Here is an 18,761-nt window from a genome sequence, read left to right as displayed (position 1 = left end):
AACTGGTTCTAGGACCAAATTCTGAATAATTTCAAGTCTGGCCTAGTGGATTCTGTGCTACGTTGAATATTATGAGAATTCCCAAGATAGGTTTAGAATGTCAGGGGACCCTGGAACCGACATGTGTCTGCAGGATATGCTGGATCAGCAGCCTGTAAAAGGTCTGTCCCTGAATTGCAATCCTGTGTGTGCCACTGGCATCAAGAGGCAGAGGGTTAGGCTGGGCTTTTCAGGTGTGTGTGTGTGTGTATATATGTGTGTGTTTGCACATGTGTGTGTAATGCTTACTGATACCAACTCTCCTAGCTTCTCAGCAGAGGTATGACTGCTCTTTGACCATTTCCATAGGTAGAAGAATAGGCATAGGAGGGCTCTAGTTTTCTGGCTCCTCCTGTTCCTCTAATAGTTAGAACTGGAACATAGATCCATTTCTAGTTATTAGGATAAATATTTTTGTGTGCACTTTTCATATATAGTGTTATAAAGGTAATTTAAACTTAGTTTCAGCATCTTATGGTTCTTCAGATTATTACTATGTACGCATTATACTATATGCTCTAGATGAAGGAGGTGACGACTGAATTGAATCCATACATACTCTAGGACAAATTTTATTTGTGTGTTTATCAGATGTCTGTTGACTGCCTTTTGTATCTGTGGTACTGTGCCAGAAATAAAAAGATAAAAGACTCTTCTGTGGATGAGAGCAGAAAGTAAAACTGATGAAACAAACAGTGAAGCAAACAAGATACCCTAAGCTTCTGGGAATATTAAAGGGGTCTCTAGTTCTACTTGGGAAAATCAGGACTAACTTTATAAAGAGGTGAAGATAGTCTCTAGGAGTCAGCTTTTTAAATCTCTGTGTGCTGTCTTCCTGCTTAATTTATAAGTTTTCTTCTTTAACACTGGCTAGAAAATTAAATAGAATTTTTTCTGTTTTTTAAAGAAGTATAGCCTTCTTGAAATTTATTTTTAAAGTTTACATATGGTAAATTCTGTCTTTCAAATCTATAGTTCTATGAATTTTAACATATGTGTAGAGTTGTGTAACCATCACTACCATCAGGATACAGAATAGTTTCATCATCCCAAAACAGTCTCTCAGGCTGTACTATATAGTCATAACCCTCTCTCTCCCCTGACTCCTAGCAGCCCATATATTTTGCATTTTCTGGAATACCATATAAATAGTAGAATTATATATTATGTAACCTTCTGTGTCTTGCTTCTTTTACTCAGCATAATGCATTTGAGATTTATTGATCTATATTGTTAAGACGTACATATTTTGTTTTATCAGTAGTTTGCTGCTTTTTGTTGCTGAGTAGTACTTCACTGTATGAATTTAACACAGTTTATTCATTCATTACCTTTGAAGGACATTTAGGTTGTTTCCAGTTTTGGATGATTATGAATAAAGCTTTCCTAAACTGTCTCATACAGACTTGCGTGTGAATGTAAGTTTTTATTTCTATTGGGTAAATATTTACAGATGAGAATGCAGGGGCTTTTTTGTTTTGTTTTGTTTTGTTTTTGAGATGGAGTCTCACTCTGTCATCCAGGCTGGAGTGCAGTGGCGTGATCTCGGCTCACTGCAACCTCTGCCTCCGGATTCAAGCGATTCTCCTGTCTCAGCCTCCCAAGTAGTTGGGATTACAGGCGCCTGCCACCATGTCCAGCTAATTTTTGTATTTTTAGTAGAGATGGAATTTTACCATCTTGGCCTGGCTGGTCTTGAATTCCTGACCTCGTGATCCACCCGCTTCAGCCTCCCAAAGTGCTGGGATTACAGGCGTGAGCCACCACACCCGGCCGAGAATGCAGGGTCTTATGGCAAGTATGTGTTTGTGAAAAACTGCCACGTTATTTTCCAAAGTGATGGTACTAGTTTGCATCCCACCAACAATGTATCAGAGTTCCAGGTACTCCATATCCTCTCGAGAACTTGGTATTGGCAGTGTTTTGGATTTGAGTCATTCTAACAGGTGTGTAGTGACATCTCATTGTGGTTTTAATTTGCATTTCTCTATAAGTATGAGGTAGGATATCCTTTTGTGTTGAGTTGCCATTCATGTATCTTCCTTGTTAAAGTATCTGTTCAACTCATTTGTCCACTTTTTATTGAATCATTTTCTAATTATTAAGTTTTGAGTATTGTGTATACATTCTAGATACAGAACTTTTGTCAGATATGTGATTTTAAAATTTTCTCTCCCAGTCTGTGGGAGAGTCTGTTCTTTCATTCTCTTAACAGTATTTTTCCAAGATGAGGGGTTTATTTTATTTATTTTTAGAGACAGAGTTTCTGTTGCCTAGGCTGGATAACAGTGGTGCGATCCGGGTTCAGTACAGCCTCGACCTCCCAGGCTTCAGTGATCCTTCTACTCCAGCCTCCCAAGTATCTGGGAGCACAGGCACACACTGCCACACCCAGCTAATTGTTTATTTTTTGTTGAGATGGGGTCTCCCTGTGTTGGCCAGGCTGGTCTCCAACTCTTAGGTTCAAGTGATCCTCCCACCTCTGCCTCCCAAAGTGCTGGAATTACAGGCATGAGCCACCATTGCCAGCCAGAAGGTTATTTTTTCCTTAATTTTGATGAAGTCCAGTTTATCAATCTTTTATGGATTGTGCTTTTTATAAGTCATATATAAAAAGTGTTTGCCTAACCCCAGGACACAAAGATTTTTCTGTTTTCTTCTAAATGTTTTATACTTTTACATTTCACATTTAGGTCTATGACCCAATTTAATTAATTTTTTTGCATAAGGTATAAAGTATAAGTCAAGATTAATTTTTTAAAGATGAATTTTTTCAAATATGGATGTTTGCTTGTTCAAGTACAGTTTGTTGAACAGACTATCCCTTCTCTATTCCTTCTGCAACTTTATAAAAATCAGTTGACATATTTGTATTGGTTAATTTCTGTACTCTTCTGTACATATACAGACATATACAGAGAGTATATATCTAACCGTTTGCCATTATCATACTTCCTTTATCAATAATTTTTGAAATCATTGTAATTCTTGAAATCAGACAGTGTGAGCCCTTCAATTTTGTTTCATCTTTTTCAAAATTGTTTTGGCTATTCTAGGTCCTTTGCCTTTTCATAAAAACTTTAGAGTAGGTTTTTATTATGCATGTAAGGACAGGGCTGGCCTGGGAAAAATTGCCTGTCTTTAGTTTTCTACCACTTCTTGTTTCCATATATTTTGTGTCCAGCCTTTTTATATCTGGTGAATACTTAATATAATCATGCTAATTCCTGGATGAAGGGTTCTCTGCTTTAGATTTGTCCAAGGCCCTTTAGATCAATGAAAATACAGCTGTCCTTATCCTTTGTCATAGGCATTGTGTCTGCTGGCTAATCTAGTCTCTAAGTCCCAACACATTTCTGTGCTTTATGATACATATATTTATGTACAGATATAAATATGTCATTACCTCCTTATGTGCTAGAACTGAAACGTACAAAATAATGATGCTGAAAATACTTAATATAAGAAAATTTGGACTGATTTTAAGTTATTCGTTGTCTTATTCTAAATCTTCGTTTCCCATTAAGCAAATTGCCATCATAACCAATTGAGTTAGTTTTATTTTGGTGGACATTTAATGATAAGCAGTTATGTATAAAGCACTATGACTTTTAGGTTCATTGAAATCACTGCTAATTTCTTACTCTTGGGCTTTAGGAGACAGATACTAAGTTCATGAAACTTGTTCTTTTGTTGAGTATTCATTGGAAGGGGTGCCAGAAGGTGGAAAGGTGGGGGAAAATACCAAAAACAAAGCCATTAACAGTTAACAGTTCAACAGTTAAGCCCAGGCTTTAGAAAACTTGCCATTGAAAATTATTTTATGAATAGTTTGAACATATCATTGAGTATTAAGATCATCCAAGTTGGGTCATTTTTTAAATGGCTGCAATGGCTGTAACTAGAGAAATAATATCTATTAGCTCCAAAAATCCTATAATATAAAGTTAGGAGGTGGATTGGGGTACACTGAACTGTGATTCTGGGAAGGCTCCTTAGAACTGGAAGGAATGGCAGCAGTTGCTGAGAAGAGCACTACCATTTGTTTTGTTTTGTTTTGTTTTCTAGACTAGTCATGCACAGTTGTGAGAAGGAGGGGAAGAGCAGAACTAAGTTTTAGCCAATGCCCAAATGAATCTCCCCCACCCCAGCACTCTCTCCCCTCTCCCCATCCCTCTCTGTACTGCTCCTTTTTTTCTATGAGCATGATTCACAAGTCCTGATGACTGCCCTAATTTGAGAGTCAGGCAGTCACAAATTCTGACACTGTTCCACACCTAAACTGCCACATTGTTTTTAAATGAAACTTATGAGCATCATTTCTTCTCTAAAGGTAAAATCCATTCCCAGGAGGCTCCTGAATCCTGCATATAAATACACCTGTGGCTCTTCCTTTCTCCTCTCCATCCTGCCCTACCCCAGAAGAAGTAATGAATGGGGCTGGGCGCGGCAGCTCATGCCTGTAATCCCAGCACTTTGGGAGGCTGAGGCAGGAGGATTGCATGATCTCACAAGTTGGAGACCAGCCTGGGCAATATGGTAAAACCCTGACTCTACCAAAAACACAAAAATTAGCCGGGTGTGGTGGTGTGTGTCTGTGGTCCCAGCTACTGGAAAGGCTGAGACGGGAGGATTGCTGCAGCCCGGGAAGTTGAGGCTGCAGTGAGCCAAGATCACACCACTGCACTCCAGCCTGGGTGACAGAGAGAGACCCTAAGAATGGAGTGGGTGGAGTCATTCAAGGAAAACTAAAGTGACAGAAGAGACCCTGACTGGATATTAGCTTGGCCTGAGATCTAGATGCTACTTTTTAGGACAGGGAAGATAAGTGTATGTTTTCAAGCACTGATGAGGAAACTAGTAATGAGAGAGTGATGCAAAATAATGGGAATAATAAATGGAATAAGGGCGCAGAGCTGGTAGGAGGGATGGGATTAAGAGCATCAGGAGAAGGTTAACCTTGATGCAAGTTGGAATGGTTACTTCTTCTTCCTCAGAACCGGAAGTGAAGGAAGAGAAGCTAGGTGAATAGGGAGAGATTTTGAGGTGGTAAGGAGAAGAATCAATGGTGTTTATGTCCAGCAAGATAATAGAAATAGCTAAAATTTATTGAGTGCTTTAATATTACAGGAAATATATTAAGTACTTTACATGCATTACCTTATGTAATCCATAATAACCCTTTTAAGTCCCTTACTTTACAGAACAAAACATGTTTAGGAAAAGTAAGAAATTCGAGGCTGGGCGCAGTGGCTCACGCCTGTAATCCCTGTACTTTGGGAGGCCGAGGTGAGCAGATCACCTGAGGTCAGGAGTTCGAGACCAGCTTGGCCAACATGGTGAAACGCTGTGTCTTCTAAAAATACAAAGTGGCTGGGTGTGGTGTAGCACCTGTAATCCAGCTACTTGGGAGGCCGAGGCATGAGAATCGCTTGAACCCAGACACAGGTTGCACCACTGCATTCCAGCCTGGCGATAGGGCAAGACTCCATCTCAGACAAACAAACAAACAAACAGAAAAAGAAGTTTGCTTAGGGCTGTACGGTAGAGTGATAACAGCCAAAATCCCTTCTGTTACTTTTCTGAGGGAGATAAGAGGCAAAGTTTTCTAATGTGAGTAGGAGGGAGGTGGTGATGTGGTTTGTTGAGTTCATTCAAGTAAACCTTTATTGAATGCCTGTTGTATGCAGGGCACTGTTCTGGCTGTTAGTAACACAGACTAGTAAGACATGTTCTCTGAACTCAAGGAATTTACAATCTGTGGTAAAAGTGATTGGGGACCTGAATAATTGTAGGGAACGGTTTAAACCAGTTACTAATGAGATTAATAAGAGAGTTCCTGAAAAGCAGTGAGTGGCCCAGTGGTCAGGAGGGACTTGAACAGTTTTGTGTTACCCTCTTTCTGGCCAAATAAATTGAACATGGGGAGTCCCAGATCTAGCATTTGGCAGAGAGCAAAGCGGATGAAATATTAAAGAAGCAACAAATTCTCAGGTATTATTAAAGGTGTGTTTTAAAATATGAATGCACTATAGGAATATACTGGAAAATAGTCTGTAGAAACTTTGCATGTAGGGCACATTTCTTAGAGTCCCTGGTTCCCAACTTTGTTACAAAGTTTCTAGCCTTCGTTTTATTTATACTTATTTAGTCCCATATTTTGATCTAAATATTTTCTTTCAAAAGCAAAATGTATTTCATGGCACCGGGTTGTCAGAGTTGTCAGATTCAAGCAGGATAACATGTTCACTAGAAATTAGGTAATAAACCACTTATAGAATGGCTGTTGTATATTTAGTACAGTTGTACAGAGGAGTTGACACCCAAGATGTAGTGATCACATTTGTCTTGTTGTTACATTATTTTTATTAAGCAGATGATTTTTTCCTGTTAAATAATTTAAGGTAACAAATAGCTTCTTGCCTAGTCTTAAGGATATAAGTTTTCCTTCTGTTTGAAACCTGTTCTTTGGTTAACTTTCACTTATTGATAGCATGAAATGATGGGACCAGATCTCTTAGTTTCACTTAATGTTCAGTTGCATGTCATTCTTCAAGTAGGAAGCCTCAAAGTGAATCAGACTTGATAAGGCAAGAAGTTACCACTATGTTTTGATTAGTAAAGCCTAAAGTATACAAACGCATGGTTGATTTGAAAGACCAGTGTCATAAAAATAAGCTTTACGTTAATATATATCAAACTCAATACTGAACTCTGAAATTGTGGGCGCTTGAGAGTTGTGTTAGAAATTTCCCCGTGTTCTTTTTTTAAGAAACAGGATCTCGTCTCACCCAGGCTGGAGTGCAGTGGCATGATAATAGCTCAGTGCAGCTTCTACCTCCCAGGCTCAAGTGATCCTCTCACCTCAGCCTCCCAAATAGCTAGGACCACAGACACAGGCCACCACACCCAACTCATTTTTTTTGTAGAAGTGGGATCTCCCTGTGTTCCCCAGGCTGGTCTCAAACTCCTCAAATGAACTTCCCACCTCAGCCCCCAAAAGCGTAGGGATTACAGGTGTGAACCACCGTGTCCAGCCTCCCTGTGTTGTGTTTTGTTTTGAGATGGGGTCTCACACTGTCACCAAGGTTGGAGTGCAGTGGTGCAATCTCGGCTCACTGCAACCTCTGCCTCCCAGGCTTAAGTGATCCTCCTGCCTCAGCCTCCAGAGTAGCTGAGACTACAGGTATGAACCACCATGCCTGGCTAATTTTTTGTATTTTTGGTAGAAAAAGGTTTCACTGTGTTGCCTAGGCAACTCCTGAGCTCAAGTGATCTGCCTGTCTCATCCTCTCAAAGTGCTGGGATTATAGGCATGAGCCGCTGCGCCCAGCCCTCCCTGTGTTCTTGATGAGCTACTTATAGATTTCCCAGAGCTACTAATTGGTGACTTAGAGATGTGGAAACAGCACTGAGGCCTCTGGAACGTGCTTCTGCCCACGTTGCCCTGCCATTTAGGATTCCCCAAGGAGGGAGTGTGGCAGCAGTGACTGGTGCAGTCGATGAGGCCTTGGGATCCCCTGGCTGAACTGCAGTGTTAGGACCACCGTTTAAAACCCTGCGTTAGGATTCTGACCTCATTATTTTATGTTTAAATAGTATTTTCTCTGCAGTTTTAAAAAGAATGTGATGTTTTTCTTACATTAGGAAATTATAGTGGACGTATTTTAAATTGTTAGATGGTATGTAATTTCAGACTGCATTCATCATTTTTATTTGGTTTTAAAATCATGTATTAAGCATTTTATTCACTGCAACCTTTTAGAAGCATGCATAGCATGTTACTTAAATATTTATTAAATTAGTAGTCATACATTTCCAGTGTAGAGTCATGTAAGTGTTGCTTTCTAGTCAAATAAAAGTTTGGAAAACATTTTCATCTTGGCATTTTTAATGTTTTTTTTTTCTGACTATAAATCATAGAAGCAAATGATTAAATAGACAGGTGAAGAGGAGGAAGTTGCAAATAAAATAGACACTTACATTTATTGTGTTTGCAAGGTTGTTTTTGAGGACAGCGCATGTTTCTCAAGACCTTGTTTCTTGCCTATTTTATAGAGCTCTGGCCTCTTAACAGCACAGCTTTAATGACTTCTTGTGGGGCTCTTGGTTTATGTTAGCACTGACTGTGGAGGGAAGAGAGAGGTCAGGTTTCACAAGGAAGCTGTAGACTTGTAAAATCATACCTAACTGGCAGAAACAAAGTCTGTGGAAGGAAGTAAGCTGAGATTTGCATAGGACATGAGGTGTTTTGCCATTTAAATACATGCAAAATATTTTGATAATACTGAAAATAGTTTACAGACTAAAGTTTTAAAAGGCTCTAACATATATTGTGAAAGACATAGTCATTTACTCAGTTTAATGCCTCACTTAAAAAAGTCGAAATTGAAAAAGCAAATACTTGCTAGGAAACAACATTTAAAACTATCATGATATAGATGTTTTATATTTGCATGCTTTTCTAAAGTTTCTAAGTTTTGATATAAAATATATAATTTGTTTTTTTAATTGCACAGAGGTTTTATTCAAGTTTTTTCTTGTAATTTCCAGGTTTAGGGCACTGGTTAGCAAGAGAATCAAGCATCCATTGATCATAAGTGATGTTTACTGAAAGAGTGAAAAGTTAAAAGAACTAAAAAGGCAGATAAAAATTAAGAGTAAGGGATTTTATCAAGCAGTGGAGTAACAGTAGAAAATTTATGCATTCATACTTTCACTGCAATCTGTGCCCCATCGCAGCATATATACTTTATAAAAAGAACACTAATTTTCCTAATTAAATACTTTTATAGGAAAAAATGTAAGTAAAGTAAAAAATAAAATAAAAATCACCATACATAATCCTACCACTGGAGATCTGAACTTAGTTACCTATCTCTTTTTAATTTATCTCCCATTATTTCATCATTGAAGTAGTGGATTTTATCTCCTTCAAATAATTTATCTCTGCACATTCAAAATGGAAAAATTACTTTTGTTTCTCTGTAGTTTATATACCTTTATGCAAAAGCTACCTAAGTTTGGCTTAGTAGAAAATAACAGAAAAAAAATAAATTTTAGAATACCTTTGCCTTTATTCAGGCTTTAAAGCTTATTTTTATTGCGTGTAAGGATCACTGGCATCCTTTGTTTGACATTCTTTGAGTCATTCTTCTGAAAGTAAAACCAGTGTATTCATAGTAAGGCGTTCTATCACTATTCCCGAGCCTGCACCACTGCTAGGAGTTTACTAGGTAACAAGCAGTGCCTGGGTACACATATGTATATGTATATATAATTTAATGTTATTCTTACAATGTGCTTAGAAAGTATTTTTAATATCCCCTTTTACTGAGGGATACTGAGGCTTGAGATTGAGTAACATCTCCAGGACACACAGCTCATTAATGCAAAACTGATTCTAACTCAGATGTATGGATTTTAATATCTGTGCTCTTACCTGCAAGGCTATGCCGGTGTACCACCTCCCTATATACACATAAATTATGCTGGTCTGTACTGGCTTTTATTCCTGGTTTTCTTTATACCAGCTAAGGCCGAAATTTCCCTTAGTCTTTTTTTTTTTTTCTGAGGCGGAGTTTCACTCTTGTTGCCCAGGCTGGAGAGCAATGGTGCGATCTCAGCTCACTGCAACCTCTGCCTTCTGGGTTCAAGCAATTCTCCTGCCTCAGCCTCCCAAGTAGCTGGGATTGCAGGCATGCGCTGCCATGCCCGGCTAATTTTGTGTTTTTAATAGAGGCAGGGTTTCTCCTTGTTGGTCAGGCCAGTCCCGACCACCCAATCTCAGGTGATCTTGCACACCTCGGCCTCCCAAAGTGTTGGGATTATAGGCGTGAGCCACCGCACCATGCCACTTAGTCTTTTAAAAAAATATCCTTGGCTGGGCGTGGTGGCTCACGCCTGTAATCCCAGCACTTTGGGAGGCCAAGGCAGTGGATCACTTGAAGCCAGGCGTTCAAGACCAGCCTGGTCAACATGGTGAAACCCCGTCTCTACTGAAAATACAAAAAAAAAAAATTAGCTGGCCGTGGTGGCATCTGCCTGTAGTTCCAGCTACTGGGGAGGCTGAAGCAGGAGAATTGCTTGAACCTGGGAAGCAGAGGTTGCAGTGAGCTGAGATCATACCACTGCACTCCAGCCTGGGCAACAAAGTGAGCCTCCATCTCAAAATAAAAAAAGAGATTGTATTAAAATTGGAAAAACAGTAAACACTGTTTTTTTAGGCTGCTATTATAGAAACTCAAAGATGTCTTTCTATAAATCTTAATGATAGCCTTACGTATGAGCCATTAGTCAAAAAATCAAGACTTATTGTAGAACAGCTGTAAATCAAAAATTAAAAAAAAAACACTTAAATCAAGATGAATAGATATTTTAAGTTGTTTCTGTTATTAGTCCATGGCCTAATTTTACAGTTTCCCAGTTTGCCTTAACATGTCTAGTGTCTTCTCATTCTGATCAAATGAGAGTTTGGAATGGTTATTCACCAGACCATCTGATCTCTCTTCCTACGTTCTGATTCAGGCAACATTGTATCCCCCAACCTTTACAGGCCAGAAACCTCAGAACTATATGGATCCTTTCCTTGGTCTCCCTTGAACACCTCTGAGCCAAATGATGTTTGGTGTACAGTGTCTCTTTTGTGTGCCCTCTCTTTGTTCCTGTTACTTCTGCCATCATTCAAACCCATAGCAGATCTCTCTTCTGCTGTTCTGATAGTCTCTTAACTAATTAGTCTCTCTACCTCTAAACTCTCTCCCTCTAAGTACTTGGCTTTTTGATGGTCAACATGTTTGTGGGCTTAGAACCAGGAAAATAACAACAAAGGAAAAACTGATATTCCTGTTAGGTAAACTGTTTTTAAAAAAGAGATTTGTTTTTTAAAAAATGTTTGACTACTAAATTTTAGCCTGAGGTAGTATAACTCAGTTTACGTACTTTCCTATCTTTTTCTTATTTTTATTTTTTATTTTTTTTGAGGCAAGGTCTCATTCTGTTGCCCAGGCTGGAGTGCAGTGGTGTGATCGTGGCTCACTGCAGACTCAACCTCCTGGGCTCAAGCAATTCTCCCACCTCAGCTGCCTGAGTAGCTGGGACTGCAGGCTCGCACCACCACACTAGGCTAATTTTTAAAACTTTTTTTTGTAGAGACTGGGTCTCGCCCTATTGCCCAGGCTGGTCACTTTCCTATCTTTAATAGGCTCCTAGAAGTAGACATACTTTTGAGATGAGAGCCATAGTTTTAAAATTCCAGTACACAGAGTTTTAAAGGTGTTTTTCTGTTTTGGAAATGTAGAAATTTAACACATATTCTTTTTTTTTTTGAGATGGAGTCTTGCTCTGTTGCCCAGGCTAGAGTACAGTGGCACGATCTCGGCTCACTGCAACCTCCACCTCCCGGGTTCAGGTGATTCTTCTGCCTCAGCCTCCTGAGTAGCTGGGACTACAGGCGTATGCCATGATGCCCGGCTAATTTTTGTGTTTTTAGTAGAGACAGGGTTTCACCATGTTGGTCAGGATGGTTTTGATTTCCTGACCTTGTGATCCACCCTCCTTGGCCTCCCAAAGTGCTAGCATTGCAGGCGTGAGCCACCGTGCCCAGCCTTAGCACATATTCTTACCCAGCTAGAAAGCCAATGCATTTCACCTTATACTGAGCAGCAGAATTGCTTAGGAGTAGAACCTATACTTTTTTTTTTTTTTTTTTTTTTTGAGACAGAGTTTTACTCTTGTTTCCCAGGCTGGAGTACAGTGGTGCGATCTCGGCTCACTGCACCCTCCGCCTCCCAGGTTCAAGCAATTCTCCTGCCTCAGCCTCCTGAGTAGCTGGGATTACAGGCACCTGCCACCACACCCAGCTAATTTTTTGTATTTTTAGTAGAGATGAGGTTTCATCACGTTGGCCAGGTTGGTCTCGAACTCCTGACCTCAGGTGATCCACCCGCCTCGACCTCCCGAAGTGCAGGGATTACAGGTGTGAGCCACCGCGCCCGGCCTAGAACCTGTAATTTGTATCTTCTACAGAAAGTTTGGGGAACTCAGACTTTTACTCATAAGGGTCTTGGAAGTTGACTACCTGGATTCAGATCCCAATATCACCACTTACTAGCTGCAAAACTTTGGGAAAGTTGCTTAATTTCCCTGTCCAGTTTCCTTAACTGAAAATTGGGTGAGTAATAGTTTTGAGAACTAAATAAGCTAGAATATGTAATGTACTCAGTGCAGCACCTGGCAATAAAATGTATGTTAAGCTATTGTTATTTCTGTCTTTATTAAATTGCTTCAAACCTCTGTTATTTGCTTTTATAATTTAGGTTGATTATTCCTTGTCTGAAATGCTTGGAACCAGAAGTGTTTCAGATTTCACATTTTTTTTAAATTGTGTAATATTTGCATTACGCCAGTTGAGCATCCCAAATCCAAAAGTCTGAAATGTTCCAATGAGTATTTCCTTTGAGCATCATGTCAGTGCTAAAAAAGTTCCAGATTTGGAGCATTTTGGATTTTTGAATTTGGGATTCTCTGTACTTCTGCGATGCTCAGCTTTTGGGGGTGCTCTGTCCTTTTTCTTCATAGCATTTATGACAGTTTGAATTTATTACACTTGGATAGTAATTTAATTAAATGCTTTTCTCCACCATTAACAAAGTTCCCTGAGAATAAAACCTCTGTTAGTTTTGTTCATCATTAGATCCTTGGCGCCTAGAATATACTAGACACTGAATATATATTCACTGAATGAATTAATAAATTTAGAAGAGATTACTTTAAAAGTTTCCTAAAAGTGATTGAAATTGTTTTCTAAATTGGGAAGAAAATCTGGTCCATTATTTTATAAAGAATTTTATGACTCAGAGCCTATCAGCATGGTTAACCACAAACTAAATGAATGGTGTTATTGTAAGAACAATGGGATCGATATTAATATGTGATTCATGGAAATTAACTCTGTGTCAGTTATACTGTATATCTTTAATAGCAGAGATATTGTTTTTATATAACTATTTAAGATTGGTTGTTTAAATACTATTGCATGTTGCCATAAAAAGTTTGGTTTTGAAATAATTGATGCCTGACTACTTCTCTTTTTTTTTTTCTTTTTGAGACGGAGTCTCGCTCTGTCACCCACGCTGGAGTGTAGTGGTTTGATCTCGGCTCACTGCAAGCTCCACCTCCTGAGTTCACACCCATTCTCCTGCCTCAGCCTTCCCAGCAGCTGGGACTACAGGTGCACGCCATGCCTGGCTAATTTTTTTGTATTTTTAATAGAGATGGGGTTTCACCGTGTTAGCCCGGATGGTCTCGATCTCCTGACCTCGTGATCCACCAGCCTTGGCCTCCCAAAGTGCTGAGATTACAGATGTGAGCCACCGCGCCTGGCCTTTTTTTTTTTTTTTAATTTAAGTTCTAGTGTACATGTGCACAACATGTAGGTTTGTTACATAGGTATACATGTGCCTATGTTGGTTTTGCTGCACCCATCAACTCGTAATTTACGTATTTTTAGTAGAGATGGGGTTTCACCGTGTTAGCCAGGATGGTCTCGATCTCCTGACCTCGTGATCCACCAGCCTTGGCCTCCCAAAGTGCTGGGATTACAGATGTGAGCCACCGCGCCTGGCCTTTTTTTTTTTTTTTAATTTAAGTTCTAGTGTACATGTGCACAACATGTAGGTTTGTTACATAGGTATACATGTGCCTATGTTGGTTTTGCTGCACCCATCAACTCGTAATTTACGTTAGGTATTTCTCCTAATGCTATCCCTCCCCCAGACCCCCTCCCCTTTTTCTTTTTTTTGCAAAAGCTCACTAGCAAGTCTGTTTGTTGGGACTACACCCAGTTAAAAAGAGTTAAAATATATATTTGGCATAAAGGAAGATTTTTTTTTCTTTTGCTATGGCAAGGAGATATGCATTCATTTTTTTCCAGTAATTAGGCTAAGCAGTTTAAATATTTAGAAGGATAGATGCTAAGACATGATGCTTTTTGACAGCATTTACAATTAGAATCACATTTTTGTGAGATTATTTCTTTGTTGGTTTTAGAAGTAGTGGATTAACCTATAGAAGCCTTTGAATGGATAGATGAAAGCTGCTTGAGTCTAATGCATCTTATCAAACACTGGTGTTTGTCTGGAGTGTTTTGAAGAGGGGAAGGGAAGAATGAAAGCAGAGACAAGAGGCTGATAGTGGTTCAGGTGAGAGATGTTGGGACTGGAACAGAAGGGAATGGATTTGACACGTGTTTAGGAGTTAAAATCAGTGGGAACAGGTGATTGAGAATACAGAAAGAGTAAGCAGTCTCTAGCTTAGGTGAGTAATTTGACAGTGGTGTGACAAAGATGAAGGAGAGATACAGCCTTGGAAGAAGGAAGATCACTTCATTTTGGACACAATGAGTTTGGAGTGCCTTTGTTTTGTTTTGTTTTGTTTCTTTTTTTGAGATGGAGTCTCGCCCTGTCACCAGGCAGGAGTGCAGTGGCACGATCTCAGCTCACTGCAACCTCTGCCTCTCGGGTTCAAGTGATTCTCCTGCCTCAGCCTCCCTAGTAGCTGGGACTACAGGCACGCACCACAACGCCCAGCTAATTTTTGTATTTTTAGTAGAGACACGGTTTCACCATGTTGGCCAGGATGGTCTGGATCTCTTGACTTTGTGATCTGCCTGCCTTGGCCTCCCAAAGTGCTGGGATTACAGGCATGAGCCACTGCGGCGGCCTGGAGTGCCTTTCATAAACTCCAGGCGAAGATGTCCAGTGCACAGTTAGAGCCATGAGTACGAAGGTCTGAGGATGGTGATCTAAGCTGGAAGAGGTATTTAGGGGAATCAGCACAAACAGCTGGCTGTGGTTGAAAACTGAAAGAGGATATAATCACCAAAGAAGACCATGGAGAGAGAAAAGAACAGAGACTCTCTGGAAGGAAGGGCAGAAGAGGAGGGAGAGCGAGCCCTTGAAAAGGGCGACAAGAAGGAGGAGCCAGAGAAATAAAAGGAGAACAAGGAGCATGTAGTAACATAGACCCTGTTTCCATAAAATAATAGGGAAGAAGGCAGATTAGATGTTTGAGGCATGGAGTCAGAAAGGAAGAAGGGGAGACAGCCAGTATAATACTCTTTAGAGAAGTTTCGATCCCATGGGGAGGAGAACAGATAGCTGCTAGATGGATATGTAACGTGATGTAAAGACATGTTTAGAGTTTTCTTCCTTTTGTTTTTTGAGGTTGGGAGAGAGTAGAACACTTTTATTTGTGGAGGGAAAGGAGCTGGGAGAAGAGTTTGAATATGCAGGGGAGAGAGAGATCCCAGAGCGGAGGGAAGAGATTGGGATTGGTGTCCAGATGGAGGGATTACAAACAGAAAGGAGGGAATTTACTTTCATTGTTGATTCATGGTTGCCTCTTTCTTTCAGTCTCAGAGGTAACCGATGAAAGTCCTAAGCAGTATCTGGCTTGGTATTTTCTCCACGAAACTATTTTGCCAGTGGATTGAATTTTCAAAAGATATCAAAAAGTTAGATATTTTAAATATAAAGGTGTTTGTGAGGATTAAAAAATATGTACCTTTATACTTGCGTTCAAACCTTGCTGAAAACCAGAGTTCTCAAGGGTAAACCTATTTATGTTTCAGTTCTCAGAATTTTATGACTCCAGAGTTCCAGCCCATTAGGCCTAAAGTACAAGGTTAGCTCAATTGTTATAATAAAAAAATCTTAGGGATTTCATAGATTTATCCATTTGAGAAAAAAAGGGGAACTGCTTAAAGAAAAGGCAATGGTGCCCAGGCATATTGTTTGATTGGTTAGATTCAGAGTGAAAAAACAACACTCAGTTGCCTATGTGGCTGGCAGGAAATAATTCAAGGCAGCAGAGTGATCATTTTTATTCTCAATAATCACATTTATAAGAAGTTTTCACTCTATTGGCTTGTTTAATCTTTATAAAAATCCTTTGGTATGGGAGGGATAGATTTTTGTCTCTAAAAAAAATGCCAGTAAAATATTGGGCATTGTTTGGAATTGTAGCAAACACAAAAATAATAAAAAGCACTATTTTCTTCTCACCCCGTCTTGGTATTTGTACCCAAGAAACTCCTTACAATTCTAGTTATTGTGCTTAAAGACCTAATAGAATTGGAGAAAATTCAAAATAATACTAGTTCAATTCAGAAAGTCGATTTTTTTTTAGTGCCAAATCTGCACCATTTACTGTCTTACAGTATCCTGCAAAGAACATGACCCACTGCTGCCCCTCAGTGAGCTTATAATGTAGAAGGGGAAGAAGACTTGTAAATAAGTGATTATAATGTGAGATAAAGGCAGCAGTGAAGGTCTGCAGTGTGCAGAGGTAGCAGAGAAAAAGGTCGGAAACCACTTCACAAAGGATGGGATAAGTGAACCAGGCTTTAAAGAATGACAGGATTTCATCAGGTGGACAAAGGGACCAATGTTATTAGCAAGAGAAGGAAATGTTCACATAAACCTTAGAAGTGTGAAATATCATGGTGTATTTCGTGAATTATAAGTAGCTCAGTGTTAGTGAAACATCATTGTAAGTGGTTGAATATGAGGCTAGAGTTTTACAGGGAATAATTAATTCATCAGTAACACAGATTCATGGTTTATGATAATCACTTTGGAGGGTGATGTTGCTGGCAGGGGAGATACCAGCTAAGAGGCTCCAGCAAGACATCTAGACAGGATATGATAAGGGCCTGAATTGAACAGAGGACTGTTAGGGATGAAGAGAAGTCAGATATGAGAGAGGAATAAATGAGATAAAACATCTTGAATTGAATACTTAACTCATTGTGGGGTCATGGAAGAAGAAATTGTTAAAGTGGGCAGGCCTGGGGGAGCTTCTGTTTTATAAAAAAAAAACAAAAAAACAAAAAAACAAAACAAAAAACTAAATAAGGTATTTCGGTCTGGAGAAGTAGAGGCTGAGAAATAATAACATAAAATTCCCATTTTGAAGTCTGTCAATTGAATATGGACTGGATTATCAATGACAACTAGAACTAATGGTCACCCCTCACACATGGAAAAGGTAAATATGGGATTGACAAGAGTGCTTTGTATTTCATAAAGCAAGCATTATATTTATGGAAATGTAGGTCCTAATTCCCCGCAAGATAAATGTATTCAACATAGTTTAAGTTAATTATAAAAAGACAAGCTTACCTGATTATTGAGAAATCAGGTTGTTCTGCCTGAATGTGAAGCTGATATTTTAAAGGTGAATCTAGCCATCTGTTTCCTAATTCTTTAGTAGATAAACAGCAGGGGATGGTCCATAGGTTTAGATCCAAAATTAAAATGTTTGCAGATAAACATCCTAGCAAGTGATTACAGAAGCAATGAAAAGTAGCTCAATGTTAGTGAAACACCATTGTAAGTGGTTGAATATGGGGCTTGAGTTTTACAGGGACTAATTAATTGATCAGCAACGTAGATTCATGGTATCGATTTTTAGAGTTTGATATTCTAAGAGTGGTTCTCCAACTGAAAAGTCTCACTCTTTATACTCTTAAAACTCAAATAACTTTTATTTATGTAGCTTACATCTATTGACACTATTAGAAATTAAAACTGAGAAAAATATTCATTAATTCATTTTAGAATGAAAACATTTATACACCACATATTAATATAACTATTTTCCAGAGGAAAAAATTAGCCAGAGGAGCAGAATTGCTTTACATTTGTGCATATCTCTTTAGTTAGCTTAATAGAAAGCTGGGTTCTCATATGTGTCTGCCTCAACATTTGGTCTGTTGCAATACCATGCATTACATAACTCCTGGAAAACACTGTGTATTCAAGAGGAAAGAGAGTGAAAGTTATTATGCAAATGATTCTGACTTTGAGGATCCACCAACAACAGCAGTTTGAAACAGATTTTTGTTTCATACACAAATAAGGTATTTACCCCCACTCCACCCTTTTGGGAAGTCCATCCTCCTAAGAATATTTTCACCATTATTTGCTGGCCTTCTATGACCTTTTACCCTTTTCAGCCTAATGAAGCATAAGTTCATGTAGCCCTATTAACTCTATTCTTCTTCATAACTTCTCATTTTATTTGTAAATAATGAAGTTCAAACAAATTTTTCTTTGAACTGGAATCTGGGGAGGGGAGGAGTAAGACTGTAGTTGTGGATCTTTCTTTGTATCTTGGAAGACTTAGTAGAGGAAAGGGAAACCTGGAATTTACACTCCTTCAAAATGTGATCGTGGACACTGAAGACCACTTCCTGGAGGCCTGCCTAGAGTTGCAAAGAGTAATTATCTCTAGAAAATACCAACACTTCAAGATTGATCTCTGCTTTGGAAATAGATGAGCCTAAAAATTGTCTCTTGAGTTTCTCTACCTTTTGTTTCAGATGCACCCTTGGGCTTCTCTCTTTCCTTTCTCATCCTGCTCCATCAATACCAGCTTCATCTGATTCCAGATACAGAGTGATATGTCTGTGGCATAAGAGCCAAGTTTTTGTTTTCTTTAAGATATCGCTAGTCTCTCCCCATTCCCACTGCCACCACCCAGTTCTGTAATCCCTATTTAATAGCCTGTTGGACTTTTTACTTGAGACTCCTTTTTTCTGTCCATCCTGATTAGTTTTCCCCACACATTGCTAATATCAGGACATGCCTTTGCTCAGAAATCTTCAGTGATGCCTTAATTTGTACCATGATATAAATCTGTTTTACCTGTATTCTCCT

At 39.1% G+C, this 18,761-nt stretch overlaps 1 protein-coding gene across 5 annotated transcripts in view; it reads left to right on the top strand.

Annotated features, from left to right (window-relative positions):
• Positions 1-18,761, top strand: part of PRTG (protogenin) — a 146,806-nt gene that overhangs the window by 40,116 nt on the left and 87,929 nt on the right. The window lies entirely within an intron of this gene.

This window comes from Pongo abelii, chromosome 16 (assembly GCF_028885655.2).
Source record: "Pongo abelii isolate AG06213 chromosome 16, NHGRI_mPonAbe1-v2.0_pri, whole genome shotgun sequence".
NCBI lineage: Eukaryota > Metazoa > Chordata > Mammalia > Primates > Hominidae > Pongo > Pongo abelii.
Note: the sequence above shows the minus strand (reverse complement) of the source record. Positions and strands in the feature narration are given on the sequence as shown.